Source organism: Coenobita brevimanus, chromosome 79, assembly GCF_032717465.1.
Source record: "Coenobita brevimanus isolate Jiangsu-jjx chromosome 79, ASM3271746v2, whole genome shotgun sequence".
Lineage (NCBI taxonomy): Eukaryota > Metazoa > Arthropoda > Malacostraca > Decapoda > Coenobitidae > Coenobita > Coenobita brevimanus.
This window is the reverse complement of record NC_137032.1, coordinates 14665625-14679198: the sequence shown is the minus strand read 5'-3', so window position 1 is coordinate 14679198 and position 13574 is coordinate 14665625.

The window sequence follows — 13574 nt, the reverse complement described above, 5'->3', positions numbered from 1 at the left end:
TGCTAGTTGTTTGAAAGCAGTGATAAGGAACAGGGAAGTGAGCATGGAATTAATTGTCGCTGCATGACAATATTGTGATACCCTAACGTATGGAAGTGAAACTTGAACCTCGTTGGAAGAACACAAGTCATATGTGATAGCAGTGGAAATGAGTTACTTGAGGGAAGTATGTGGAGTTACATAGAGAGACAGACTGACAAATGAGGAAGTGAAGGCGCGTTGTGGTGTGGATGTGGTTGTGATAGAAAGAGTTAGGAGAAATACATTGGGGTGGTTTGGCTATGTGGAGAGGATGGAGAGCGACAGACTAACGAGGAGAGTGTATGCGAGTGAGGTGGAGGGGGGAGAGGGAGGGGGAGCCGAGGATGAGATGGAGGGATGAAGTGGAGAGGTCTATGAAAGAAGGGGTGAACTGGGAGGATGGCAGTGAAATGGCGTAGGACAGAGCTACATGGAGATTTTTTCGCGGCACCCCTTAAGGGATTGTGCCTTCTGGTAATACACAGATAGACAGACATTAAAAAACTTAATAACGGCCTGCAAAAGAGAATTGCATAGAAAGTATTATTTTTAAAAAAAACTTCGGGACTTTGTAAAAACTAGAGTAGCAAATCTATGAACAATATATTCCTTTTATAACTAGTAAGTCCTTTCTTCCTATGACATATTGTTGTAGTTTATCTTCTTACTTAAGAGACGACTTTAACTTCTGGAGAAGTCATTTTGTAGTGACCGAGGTATTTCCACTAACCCGTTGACAACTTAATTTTTGTCCCTGATCTTAAAATTATCTGAAGATGGCAAGAACATACACATGACGAGTTTGATGAGATTAGCCATAAAAGATTCAGTAACTACTAATATATCTAAATTCCTCTTGTTAATCAGCAGTTAATCATAATACAAAATCATTTAAAACAAAAAATTATTTAAAATCCCTACATCACGATACTGTGAGCATAAACACTGCAAGGAGTTTTATCTTCATTCGCATGAGTGGTTTAAAGATACTGGATTAGGAAAATAATGTTAGAGAAGGGGAGTGGGGTGTAGTCGAAGAGTGGTGCCGTGCGCTGAGAGGTTAAATATGTGGAGAAGCTTAACTAGGATGAATCAGGATAAAGTAAGTAAAGGGAGTCTGAGAAGGGAAAAGAAATGGAATGGGGAGAAAAAATGAAACAATAAAACAATGGGAAGGAGAAAGAGGAGGTAGGTGTGGGAGGAAAGACTGGGAGGAAAATTATGTAAGAGGGCAGATACAGGGGGGGCGGAGAGGAGGGAGAGAAAGGGAAGAGAAGGGAGGGGATAAGAGAACAGATGTGAAAGGGGTGTTGTGTAATTAAGTCAAGACCGTGGAGAGGGATTACTGAAGATACAGTTATATGTATTAAGAGGCAGATTATTCAGCTAAGAGGAAACATCGAATCAAGACTTTGGCTACAGAATTTCTCAAAATCTTCCCAGAGAGGCCTGCCTTGCGCTGAGAAAGTTACCGTAGATAGCAGGCATATACAGATATTTTTAAATACGTGGTCACAGTAATAAACTTAGAAATACGTTCATTAACCCCTATGTAGGATTTCGTTCTTTTTGTCATTACCTCTGCCAGCGAAGTTGGAGGAAGTTATGTATTCACCTATGTTTGTATGTTTGTCCAAAATTCTGAGTGAATATCAATGAAATTTCGTGGAAGGATGGGCCATGGGCCAATTAAGAATTTATTTAATTTGGGGTCGGATCCGGATCCGCCTCCTGCAGTGATACTGGGGGAGGTATGCGCTCTGTAAATGCTTTCTAGTTCTTACTTATGCGATTCATCGCATCTGTTGTACGCATCCTTGGTTTCCTCGTTTTCTACAGATTAGTTCATCCAGCTTAATAGATACATTTCCAAAGGAGACCATTTCCGTTTGTCTGTCATTAGGTTCTTCTCTCCCGAAGACTTTAACGAGACTCCATATTAGAGCCCTGAAAATCCTGGATGTACCCTAGTACCTCTTTCTTTCAGCCTCTATAATTCACTTTTGATTATATCTCACTCTCTCACTGTTCTTTGTTATTTTCCAACAGTTTGCCTCTTGTTCGCCGTCGTTCATAAAATTAGTCATCTAATCCTCCAAGGTTCACATGCAAGAGTGAGTTTTTCTTTTTATAAAAAACTCTACTCAGCCATAAATATGTTTGTTTATGCTTTTATATGAACTCATACGGCTATCAACGCTTCACATCCAAAATGAAGTAACCAACGTCGTGGAAAAGACGCTAAAACATGGAGAGACAGACTGACAAATGAGGACATAAAGAAGCGTTGTGGTGTGGATGTGAATGTGCTAGGAAGCGTTCGGGGAAACACACTGAGGTGGTTTGGCCATGTGGAGAGGATGGAGGGTGAGAGACTGACGAGGAAAGAGTATGTGAGTGAGGTGGAGAGGGACAGAGGGAGGGGGAGGCCAAGAATGAGATGAAGGGATGGAGTGGAAAAGTATATGAGAGAGGGGTGTGTGAGATGGGAGCAGGACATTGAAATGGCGGGGGACAGAGCTACGTGGAGGCGATTTGTTTGTGGCCACCCCGTATGGGATTAAGGCGTCTGACAATAGATAGATAGAGAGACATTACCCGTCCCTACCCCGGAGGGGCTTGGGGAGGGATATAGTTTTCACTCGGTTTCTCTGTTTGTCTGTCTGTCTGTCTGTCCGTTAACAACTTTACGGGAAAACTACTGGTGTAATTTTGACTAAAATAATTACAAGGATGATGGGCTATGATCTTCTGATCACCTGACTAAATTTTGGGCCAAACTGGGCCAAGGCCCAGGCTGTAGGCTCAAAAAATGTCAAGAAACGGGGACGGGTAAAAATCGTTTTTTCGCCATAACTCCTTTCAAATTTGTCATATCGACATGAAACCAAAATCTGAATCTGCATCTTTCAAATCTGCATCCTATAACATGCCTCATCACATCAGCCCCCCCCCCCCCAGTCAGCGGTAGAGGGGTCAGTACTAGGTGGGTCGGGCTTAATATTTCAAGTGGGTATAAAATCGTCAGTTTCACCCGATTTACTCCAAATTTGATATTTGACATCTTTGACTCGATATCCTGTTCTTTTTAACGTCAGCACTAAAATGACTGCCGGGGACGGGTTTGCTGTGCCTTGGCACAGCTTTTTGTTATTTCACTGATATGAAGACTTGGTTATATGAGCAGATGACCAAGATTAATATGAATTAATTTGGCGTGCTTACCTACTTCCTCTTTTCTTTCTTTGAGAAAAATCCCCCATTCCCTTCAGCTCTTCTGTCTGAAGGTCGCTTTCATATTGGTTAACTTTAATCATTTCATAGCATCTATTTCTCAGCAAATTAAATTGAGTATTGTACATTAATATCCTCTTGTATTTTACTGATTTGAACTAATTCGACATTAAAGTTATTTAAATATCCTGCAAGAGAATGTCAAGGTGTGAAATGCACAGTAAGTCTCTAAAAAAATTGAATCTACTATACAAAAGAGAGATGGCGGTCACCAGTTCACCCCGGAACGATAGTTAAGTTGCTTCAAGTTCTTCCCGTGTATGTCTCTCCCCCTTACAGCCTGTACCCCTCCCGTTCCTCGATACAGTATTTCACTGCGGTAAACAACTACTCTGGGTCCTTTCGCATCCTTCTGCCTACGAACTGACGTTGAGGAGAAAGTCGAGTGAAGAAAGATATCAGAATGTACTGTATAGTTAGTGAGAACAGGATTTACTACTTACCACCAGGAGTCTCACCTAAGCTCATTTAAGTCCCATGGATTTAGAAAGAAAAAATCATGCAAGAGATAGGATCAAGAAACAAAGATTACACAGGACAAGAGATAAGAGACAAAGAGGTGAGGCATTTTATCACCTTTATTAAGACGTGGGGAGATGATTAAAATCGTCCACCGATACGAGAAAATTTTGATTATTTTTAATGTGATAGAACCTGGTGGTAGAAGTGGACACCTACAATATGCTCTTTCAGTGTCATGCTACCTTCAGAAGTACTACGCTTAGTGATATGCCAGATGGACTCCTGTATCACAGGAAACCACTCATATGCTGGGGGGTATTCATATAACAAAAAGACTCCTGATTAATTATTGGGCTATGACTCTCAGTGGGTGGGGCCTGTTAGGGTTTTATAGAAAAGAGTGACTGGGATTTACTGCTCACAGAATATAATTCACGAGAAAGGGTGGTTAGTCCCTTTCAGCCTGAACATTGGAGCAGAGCTGCCTAGCCTTGGGCTACGTAATTAGAATCTGGGTACAGACTTATCAATGCTTTCGCCTAGGCTTACTTTCAACGCCTGTTAAAAAAAAAAATCATCCCTCCTCTAGTCTCTGACCTATTTTGAAAACTTCTCTTCTTCCCACCTGCTTTCACCTTTTGTTTTCTTTACCACTCCATTTGTCTTTGATGTCCTCTTCAGTCGTCTTGTTTTCTGCCATTTTGTTCTTTCGTCTCTCTGTCACATATAATAGTTTAGAGACTCTTATGCAGCTCATTTGTTTCTAGGTAAAACTATGTTTCGTGTACTTCTCCGTACCTCTCTTTCCACAGTGTTAACTCTCTTCTTTTCAAGTGGTTAGAAAAGTAATCTGCTGCTGAAAAGAATGCTATATTAATCATGTGCTGGGCGGGACAATGGATTGGTAATGTGAATTATCTTTACCTTTATTTTTATCTTTATTTGGTTTATCAGGCTCCACTCCACCAACATGTGGCACACTGCGGAGCCGCCAGTATTTTACAAAAATAATATAACATGTATTGATAAATTATTGCATTATAAAGATTATAAATCTAGGACTAGGAAATAATATTAAAACTTGATAGTAAAACTTACTAGTAAAAAACATGGTTATGCTTACTTAAAAGTAATAAAAACTAGTACCATAATTTCGATTCAATAGTGCCCACTTTCAATAATACGATACATTTGAAATAATCCTATTAATAATTACCCAAATACTTTTATAGTAAATAACACGGTCATACCGACTTTCCCATATTAACACAGTTCTGTCTCCTATCAGTTTAATACTGGACACCTTACAAAATTTCATAATACATAATAATATCTAATACACTTGTCCTCCATATCACAGCAGTCACTAAACAATGTTTTTAGTCTCCTTTTAAACAGATCCACATTATTACTGCTCTTAACAGCACTTTGTGGTCTATTATATAGTCTTGGGGCACAATTTTTAAAGGCTCTAAAACCAATGTCTGTGTTACACCTTGGTTCTACGAGTCTATAGCTTTCAGGATCATGTCTCACTACAATATCTGTCTGTAATTCAAATGCTTGTAATATTTTCCTTAAGTATTCCGGTTTCCCAGTCTACATTGCCACATATGTCATAACACAAACTTTATATATGATACTAGCCTTAACTAGCGACCAGTGTAGTTCAGTGAGAACTGGTGTAATCTTCTCATATGCTGACAAATTCATTTTTAATCTTGCTGCTTTGTTCATAATAATTTGCATTTTCTTCAGTTGATACTTAAGCAACGTGTAGTACAGAGAATTACAGTGATCTAATCTATTAATGACATAGTTATGTATAAGCATCTTAACAGAATGTATATCCAAATATTTCTTTACAAAGGCAATATTTCGTAAATTAAGTCATGCCACTTTTCCATTTATTTGTTCATTGAAATTCATATGTTTATCAATAATCACACCTTAGTCCTTAACCTTCTCAAATATATTGACAATATTTCCATTAATCCTAAAACCCTGCAAACCATTCAACCCTCTCAAGACACCCCTTTTTCCAATAATCAAACATTCTGTTTTATCTTCATTCAGTTTTAGTTGTTTACTATCCATCCATTTCTTGATACAGGTATCTCCCATAATCCTGGTCAACAGAGTTTCGGTGTCCAATACATTATTAATTGACAAATATAACTGAATATCATCAGCAAAAAGGTTAAAGGCCACTCCATGTTCCCTCAGCAAAAATGAAAGTTCAATAGTGTAAATACAAAACAGTACAGGTCCTAGTACACTGCATTGGTGAACACCTCTTCTAAGTGTACCATGTTCAGAAGAAGAGTTTCCCACCTGTACACAGTAACTTCCATTGTCTAAATAATTTTCCAAGTAACTGAGTGCCATTTGTGTCACTCCTATAGCTTTCAAATCTTCCAACAATAGCTCATGTACTACTGTGTCGCAAGCAGCACTTAAATCTAATAATATTAAGACACCGCATTTTCCCTCATCCATCCATCCTAGTAGATCATTAGTGACACTACACAATACTGTTTCTGTTAAGTACAGTTGCCTATAAGCAGGCTGATTATCTGGTAATACGTTAATGTTCACCAGATATTCCATCAGTTGATCAAGTATAACATTCTCAATAATTCTGGACAAATATAACAGATCTGAAACTGGTCTAAAGGAACTCAAACTCTGATGATCTTTATTGCCCTTTAAAGTAGGTTTGACAATTGCCAACTTTTCACTTTGTGGAAACACACATTCAGTAATACTTAAATTCACAATTTTCATTATCAACTGCACAAGACTAGGGAAGCCTTCCTCGTTAGCTATATCCGACAGTGGGATTGGATCAGTAGAACAATATGTAATTATAACTCTTTTCATCAAGGTCTCTAGTTTCACAAAAGTAACTTCCTTAAAGCAACACAAACCAATGTACGGGATGTCTGGCAGATGCACTTGGTAGGTCCTACACCTTGGAAACTATTGACAATATTTAAGATTTTCTCATCAAAATATTTCATAAATTTATTCACTAAGTCTGCATCAGAGAAACTATCACATCTAACCTTGCTACATAAATTTTCTGTCTAAAATACATATATTTTCTTCTGATAAGTTTATTTACACAATTTCTTGCATTAATGTACCCTTTCCTGGATTCCTCCATTCGTAAAGTACGCCACAGTTTTTCCTTACGCCTTCTAATTCTAATAGCATTTGCAGTCCTAGAGTTAAACCACGGAGTGTTGTCCTTTTCAATAACCTCTTTCTCTAACACTGGATACATGTTTTCATATTCACTTTGTAGCGCACCTTTATATAATAAAATCATACAGTTCAGACATTCACCCTTTTGTATAACAATATCACTTGTACGTGTGCAAAAATCATGAATATCCTCTGACATTCTATCAAGTATTCTATGAAACAATACTCTAGAGTCAAAATTTCTTTTACTTCCGAAAGTTATAGTTTTCTTGATCTTTAAACCCTTACAAACATCAGCACTGTAAATTAACCAGTTTGTGATAAGGAGAAATAGAAAAGTCTGGTTCCACTGGAAGCTGTCGAGTTTTTTCTAACTCACTATCACAAAAGACTAAATCCAGCATATGACCAGAACGAGAAGTTACATGACTAACTTTGTGAATTGCTGAGAGTCCATCATATCAATAATTCTTAGCAATGATGATCATTGTTATCATCAGTCCATAAATTAAAATCTCCACAAATAAAAATCCATCTATTAAAGTGATCTATTTCCTCTAAATCTATTCCAAATTCATCAATAAAAGACATTCGATTCATCTCCGGAGGTCTATAAACAACTATAAATGTTAGCTTGTGATTACTGTTTGTCATAAAACTCACCATTATATGTTCAAATGTGTTAAATTTTGGAGAGACCAGCAACTTTATATGAGAATATTTCTTTAATATAATTATCCCTACTCCTCCTCCTCTCCTGCTAACCCTAGGAATATGCATGAAAATTTGAGCAGTAGGAGTTATTTCACGGATTTTTGCACAAAGTCATTCAGCCACGTTTCTGTTACAGCAAAGACGTCAAATGCCTTCTCAATAATTAACTCTCGTATTTCAATGGTTTTATTACCAACAGACTGTATACTTATAAATCCACACTGAATATGATTGGTGTTTCTAGTATCCATGGTCAGTCATATCTCTGATTTTATTAAGTTCCAGCTTTAGTGACTTACAACCTCTACTATTCACTACATGATTTGTTTCAGTTCGTGAGTGCCTGACACAGTTAATACATTTAACACAGTCAGTGGTACAGTCATTGGTTTATGATCCCCAGCACACTTAGCACAACTAGCAGCATCACCATTCCGTTTAAATTTACAATCTTTCTCAGTATGCCCATATCTCTGACAGTGGTAGCAGTTAAAAACATGATATCTGTCTCTGACCGTATACATGGCCCATTTCAAGCACACAACATCCCCATGATTATATATCATCTTTCCCAGTCAAAGAATAATAAGGCACCAGGGGAGGATGGTTTATTTCCGGAAATGTTTAAAGTGGAGGGGGATAGATTAATAATGATCTTGACCAAGCTATTCAATAAGATATGGGTGACGGGGTTACTACCGTCAGTTTGGAAGAATGGTGTAATTGTTAAAGTTCCGAAGAAGGGAGACCTGAGTGAATGTGGTAATTGGAGGGGAATCTCTTTGTCACCGATAGCTTTGAAAGTTTTCAGTAGAGTGTTGTTAAATAGGTTGGAGCCGGTGGTTGAGGGTATTCTGAGGGATGAACAGGCTGGTTTTAGAAAGGGACGTGGTTGCAATGATCAGATCTTTATAGTTAGGCATTTGATGCAGCAAGTTAATGAAATGAGAGTACCGTTAAGTCTTTGTTTTGTTGATTTTGAAAAGGCTTTTGATAGTGTTTCGAGAGAGACTATGGGGAAGATCATGAGACATTATGGAATACCAGAGGAGTTTGTGAGGGTCATTATGAACATGCATGAGGACACATTTTGTAAAGTGATGGTTGATGGTTGTCTGAGTGATTCGTTTGAAGTCAAGTCCGGAGTAATTCAAGGTGGTGTTCTATCGCCTTTACTATTTATATTGGTCATTGATTACATTATGAAACGCGTTGGAACAGAAACCGGTGCAGGTATACTTTGGGGAGAGAACAGGAAACTTTTGGATTTAGATTATGCAGATGATATAGTTTTGATTTGTGATGGGCCAGAAGAGATGCAGAGAGTGTTGGACTGTTTGGTGAGTGAAGGTCGCAAGGTGGGTTTGGTTATTAATTGTGGAAAAACTGAAATAATCAATATGAATATGGAAAATGCGCAGGAATGTGTAATTGGAGGTATGGTTGTAAAGCAAGTTGATAGGTTTAAATATTTAGGTACTTATTTAGCCAAGGATGGTTCTTTGAACTTTGAATTCGAGGAAAGGTTAAAGAAGGCTAATCAGGCAATGGGAATGCTTAAAAATATTTGGAATAATGACAATTTCTCTGTGCATACAAAAATCAAACTTTATAAGGTAATGGTTAGGAGTATCTTAATTTATGGACACGAGTCTTGGTACAGCACAGTGACTATGGAAAATAAATTCTTGGTGTTTGAAAATAAAGCACTTAGAAGAATATTAGGAGTTAAGTGGTGGGAAAGGATACCAAATAGTAGAATTAGAGAAATAACGGGAGTGCAGCCGATCGATGAATATGTTAGATTCTCACGATGGAAGTGGCTAGGACATGTGTATAGGAGACAGGGAATAGTACGAGGTACACCAGGGTGGGTGGCACTTGGTAGGAGAGGTAGAGGAAGGCCAAAAGAGACGTGGGTGAGGACAATGAGACGGGAAGCTGGAGATGAGTGTTGGGGAGATCTTGAGGAGTTAGCACAAGATAGGATGTGGTGGTGTGAGTTCATCGAGGCCCTATGCATCCCCGAGGGTGCCACAGGAAATGATTGATTGATTGATTTCCCATTTCAGGTGAGCATTTCAGTATGTAGTGCACCGCGTCTCCAACTGCTGGTTTGTTATGTACTAGCTTAGTTTTGTCATGCATATCTTCAACATTTTGTAAGTACCCATTCTAAGCAATCAGATAATCAATGATGTCATCCTTATTCTCCTCCTTGGAGACATTGCATATCATGGTTTTTGGAGAGATATTTGTGAATTTCATTTCCATGTTTTCCATTCAACTACTGATCCTCCTTGTTGCAATTTCCCTCTCAGACTCACTAGCAAAGTTCATAATAACGATTCCATCATTAGTGAACTTTGTATCAACCATAGATGTATCTTTCAGTACTCCAGCAAGCTCCTCCTTTCTATTAGTCATACTATATTCCTTATCAGTAGATTTAGCAACAAGTAGATTTTTCTTCTTAGTATCTGCTGCATAGGTGATGCCACCATTGCCGTTACCCTCATTCTTTGTGCCGGCATGCAAATTTACCATGGTGTTAATAATCTCATCCTTCATGTCAGCCAATAGAGTTTTCCTTCTCTTTATTTCTTCCACAGCAGTAGGAACTTCACTATCATCAGCATTAGTATATCCATCATCAAGTGCATTAGTTTGTAGGTTAACCACAGTAGTAATTACCTCATCCATTACATCATCCAATTTCTGATACAAGTTTTCAGTACTTACTACTAACTTAGTCATGCTTTCACAAATATCTATAGGAGTCAATTCACCATGTTCCATTTTCTCCTTCAACACTCTATTTTCACTTTTTAACATTTAATTTTCTTTTTCCAGTTTCATAACCATATCGCTTAGGTTTCTATGCTCACGATAGCATTTAGTCACAGCTTTTGTGCATAATTTACACATCCAGTCTACCTTCCCTAGGTCAGCATCCTTAACATCTTGGAGATACACACACTTTTTGTGACACCATTTCTCACATAAGTCACAAGCCACCAATTTAGAGGAGACTTCCTGCCCCTTACCACAGTGCTGACAAAGAGTTGGACCAGCCATACTTGCAGCCACTAATATACATAATATGAGGAAAATGTGGAGCTCAGCCTTGTGTACCTCTGGCAACACACGACTGCCATGAATGTAAACAAACAGGGTAGCTCCACTCTTACCCCGAATTTAACCCGAGGCATCCCATCGATGTATAGGTACGTCGCAACAGTTTGTCACAGCTAGTCCCATTGACGCACTGGTACGTCACACAATTGCAAGGTTCATAATTTGCACAATTTTCAATTTTCGCGAGTGATTTTTGGTACGTATACATGGAACACCTTCCTCTATTCCTTTACAAGATGCCAGGCATGGACAATGCCTTACACCGCATAACTTCCCCCCCCCATCCCCTGCACACCATTGTCTCGGCAATTCACCTGTTACCAGTGAGCTGGCCAATGAAGTCATTCAGGGCCAGAGTGATTCCCCAATCGCTGACAATGTGGAGGACAAAGTTTACATAGCATTAGAGGAAGAAACAGTCAGAAATGATGATCAGGTAATGTCACCAAAAAAGGTCAGGTATGTTAATGAGTTAGTACAGGTACACTCGGACTTCATTAACATCTGTAGCAGCACTGTCAAGGGCTAGGCAATGTTTCTTGCTCAAAATTGCTCCACAACACAGGGACAGCATCAGTGGAACTCTGTTATATTTAAACAGATTATTCCTCAAGTCAATCAAAAACACCCCTGCTAACATCATAACACATGCCCTGAATTAATGCCATCCAGTGGGCATTTATTACAGATACAGTAGGTAATAGAAGTGTGTGGCATGTAGGAGGATTGCTGGGCGTCACGAATCAGTCAGTCAAGGCTATGCCTAGAGTAAATTTATTAATAATGATAACGAAAGACAATTCCATTTGTCTTCCCAGAGCTACCCCATCTGCCTCTGAGCATTATCTCTGTTCACATTACTTCTGTTCTTCATCTTCTAAAACTAGTTTGCCTTTTATGTCTGCATGTCTGTCTGCCTGTCTGTCTGTCTGTCTGTCTGTCTGTCTGTCTCTCTCTCTCTCTCTCTCTCTCTCTCTCTCTCTTTCCACTAATTCCAGTCTTTCTCTGTGATGGATCATTACCCTACCAGTTACATCCCTTTCTCCTTTTCCTTGTTCTAATTTGCATTCAGAATGTGGGAGAAACTTCGATAAAACTGTGAGGTGACGGCCGTTCCAACTTCGCACATATCGCCTAGTTGGGATTCAACCTGTTATGGGAAAAAGTTGGGGAATTGCTGGTGCTATAATTAATTAGCAATTCAGCTAGCAACTGGCAGATATCGAGTATATTTTTCAGGGTCATGAGACCCTTCGACAAAGTTAGTGTCAACCTTATCTCTGTTCATCAAGCAATAAAAATGGACACTTGGATATAAACTGAATTATTCAGGTTGTTTGACAGGAAAATTAGAACTCTCGTCTGTCAACAGACATTAATCTGTGCTGTCTTCTTAAGAGGTTCAGGTTTATGCTTTTGATTAATACCTTTCGACAGTACGAGGGACTTTAAGACAGACAGTCAGTTTTGCTAAGTTCTACTTTTCTGGAACACTGTCAGCACAAGTCTACGATATATTCAGGTCCTCAGTCACACTGCTGAGTGAATAGGGACAAGAGAAATGCCAAGTTTGTTCAGGAGTCTGAACTGCCTGATAATCGAATTCGGGGTCTTCCAGTTGGGAGCTGGACGTGGAGGTGAAAATATACGAAGGAGACGAGAAACAAACAAGATTAATCCTCCTCCTCGTACCTAAGCCGTACCAGCATAACTGTCAAGCAATATAATACACTTTTACTCTTTCACTCTTGATCAAATCCTCCAAAGATCAGAAACCACACCAACCTTTTGTGTAGTACATTCTGCAAATGGTTGAAAATAGTTCTCAGTCTCTCCAGTCTCTCATCTCCTCCCTTTGTATTGTCATCCGGACCCTTCACTTATCTACTATTTTTTTTAATGCAAGAAGGAAGGAACCAAAGGCCAGGAGCCCACAAACAGCTCCTTCCAAGAAAAAACAGAAACAATACAAAAGAGAGCCAAATTTAAGATCCATTCATTTCGAGATGCCTGGACACACTGCGATTGAAAGACTAGAGATCATAGGAAGTAGGAAATACAGACAAAGGGAGACAGTTCCAGAGTTGGCCTGTCGTATAAATGAAGGACTGGGAGTAACGGTTAATTCTTGCATTAGAGAGCTAAAAGGGATGAGAATTTGTTGCTAGACGGGTGCATAGCACCCGTCGTAGAGGTGGAAGGATGCAAGCAGACAGTTCAGAGGAGATGTGACCATTGAAGTAGCGAGAGAAAAGAGATAAAGATACAACAGTGCTGTGAAGAGACAGAGGTTGAAGGGAACCAGTAAGAGGAGGAGAGTTAATGAGACGAAAAGCCTATGACTCCACCCTATTGAGAAGAGCTGTATGTGGGGAGCCTCCCCACACATGACAGTTGTACTCTACATAGGGGCGAATAAAACCCGTGTATAAAGTAAAAAACTGTGCAGGAGTAAAGAAGGTAAAATGTCGGCTTAGCACACCTAATCTCTTGGATGCAGATTTTACAAGAGATGCAATATGATTTTTCCAAGATAAGTCCTGAGTGAATGAAACCCCAAGCATGTTCAAGGATAATGCAGGATTGAGCTGGATATTATTAAACCTTAGAGGGTACTCCAGTGGAAGATTGTGTTGGGCTGATAGGTGTAAAAACTGAGTTTTTGATGCATTAAAAACAACAAGTTTATTCTTACCCCAGTCAGAGATCTGAACCAAGTCAGATATTAGGTGTGC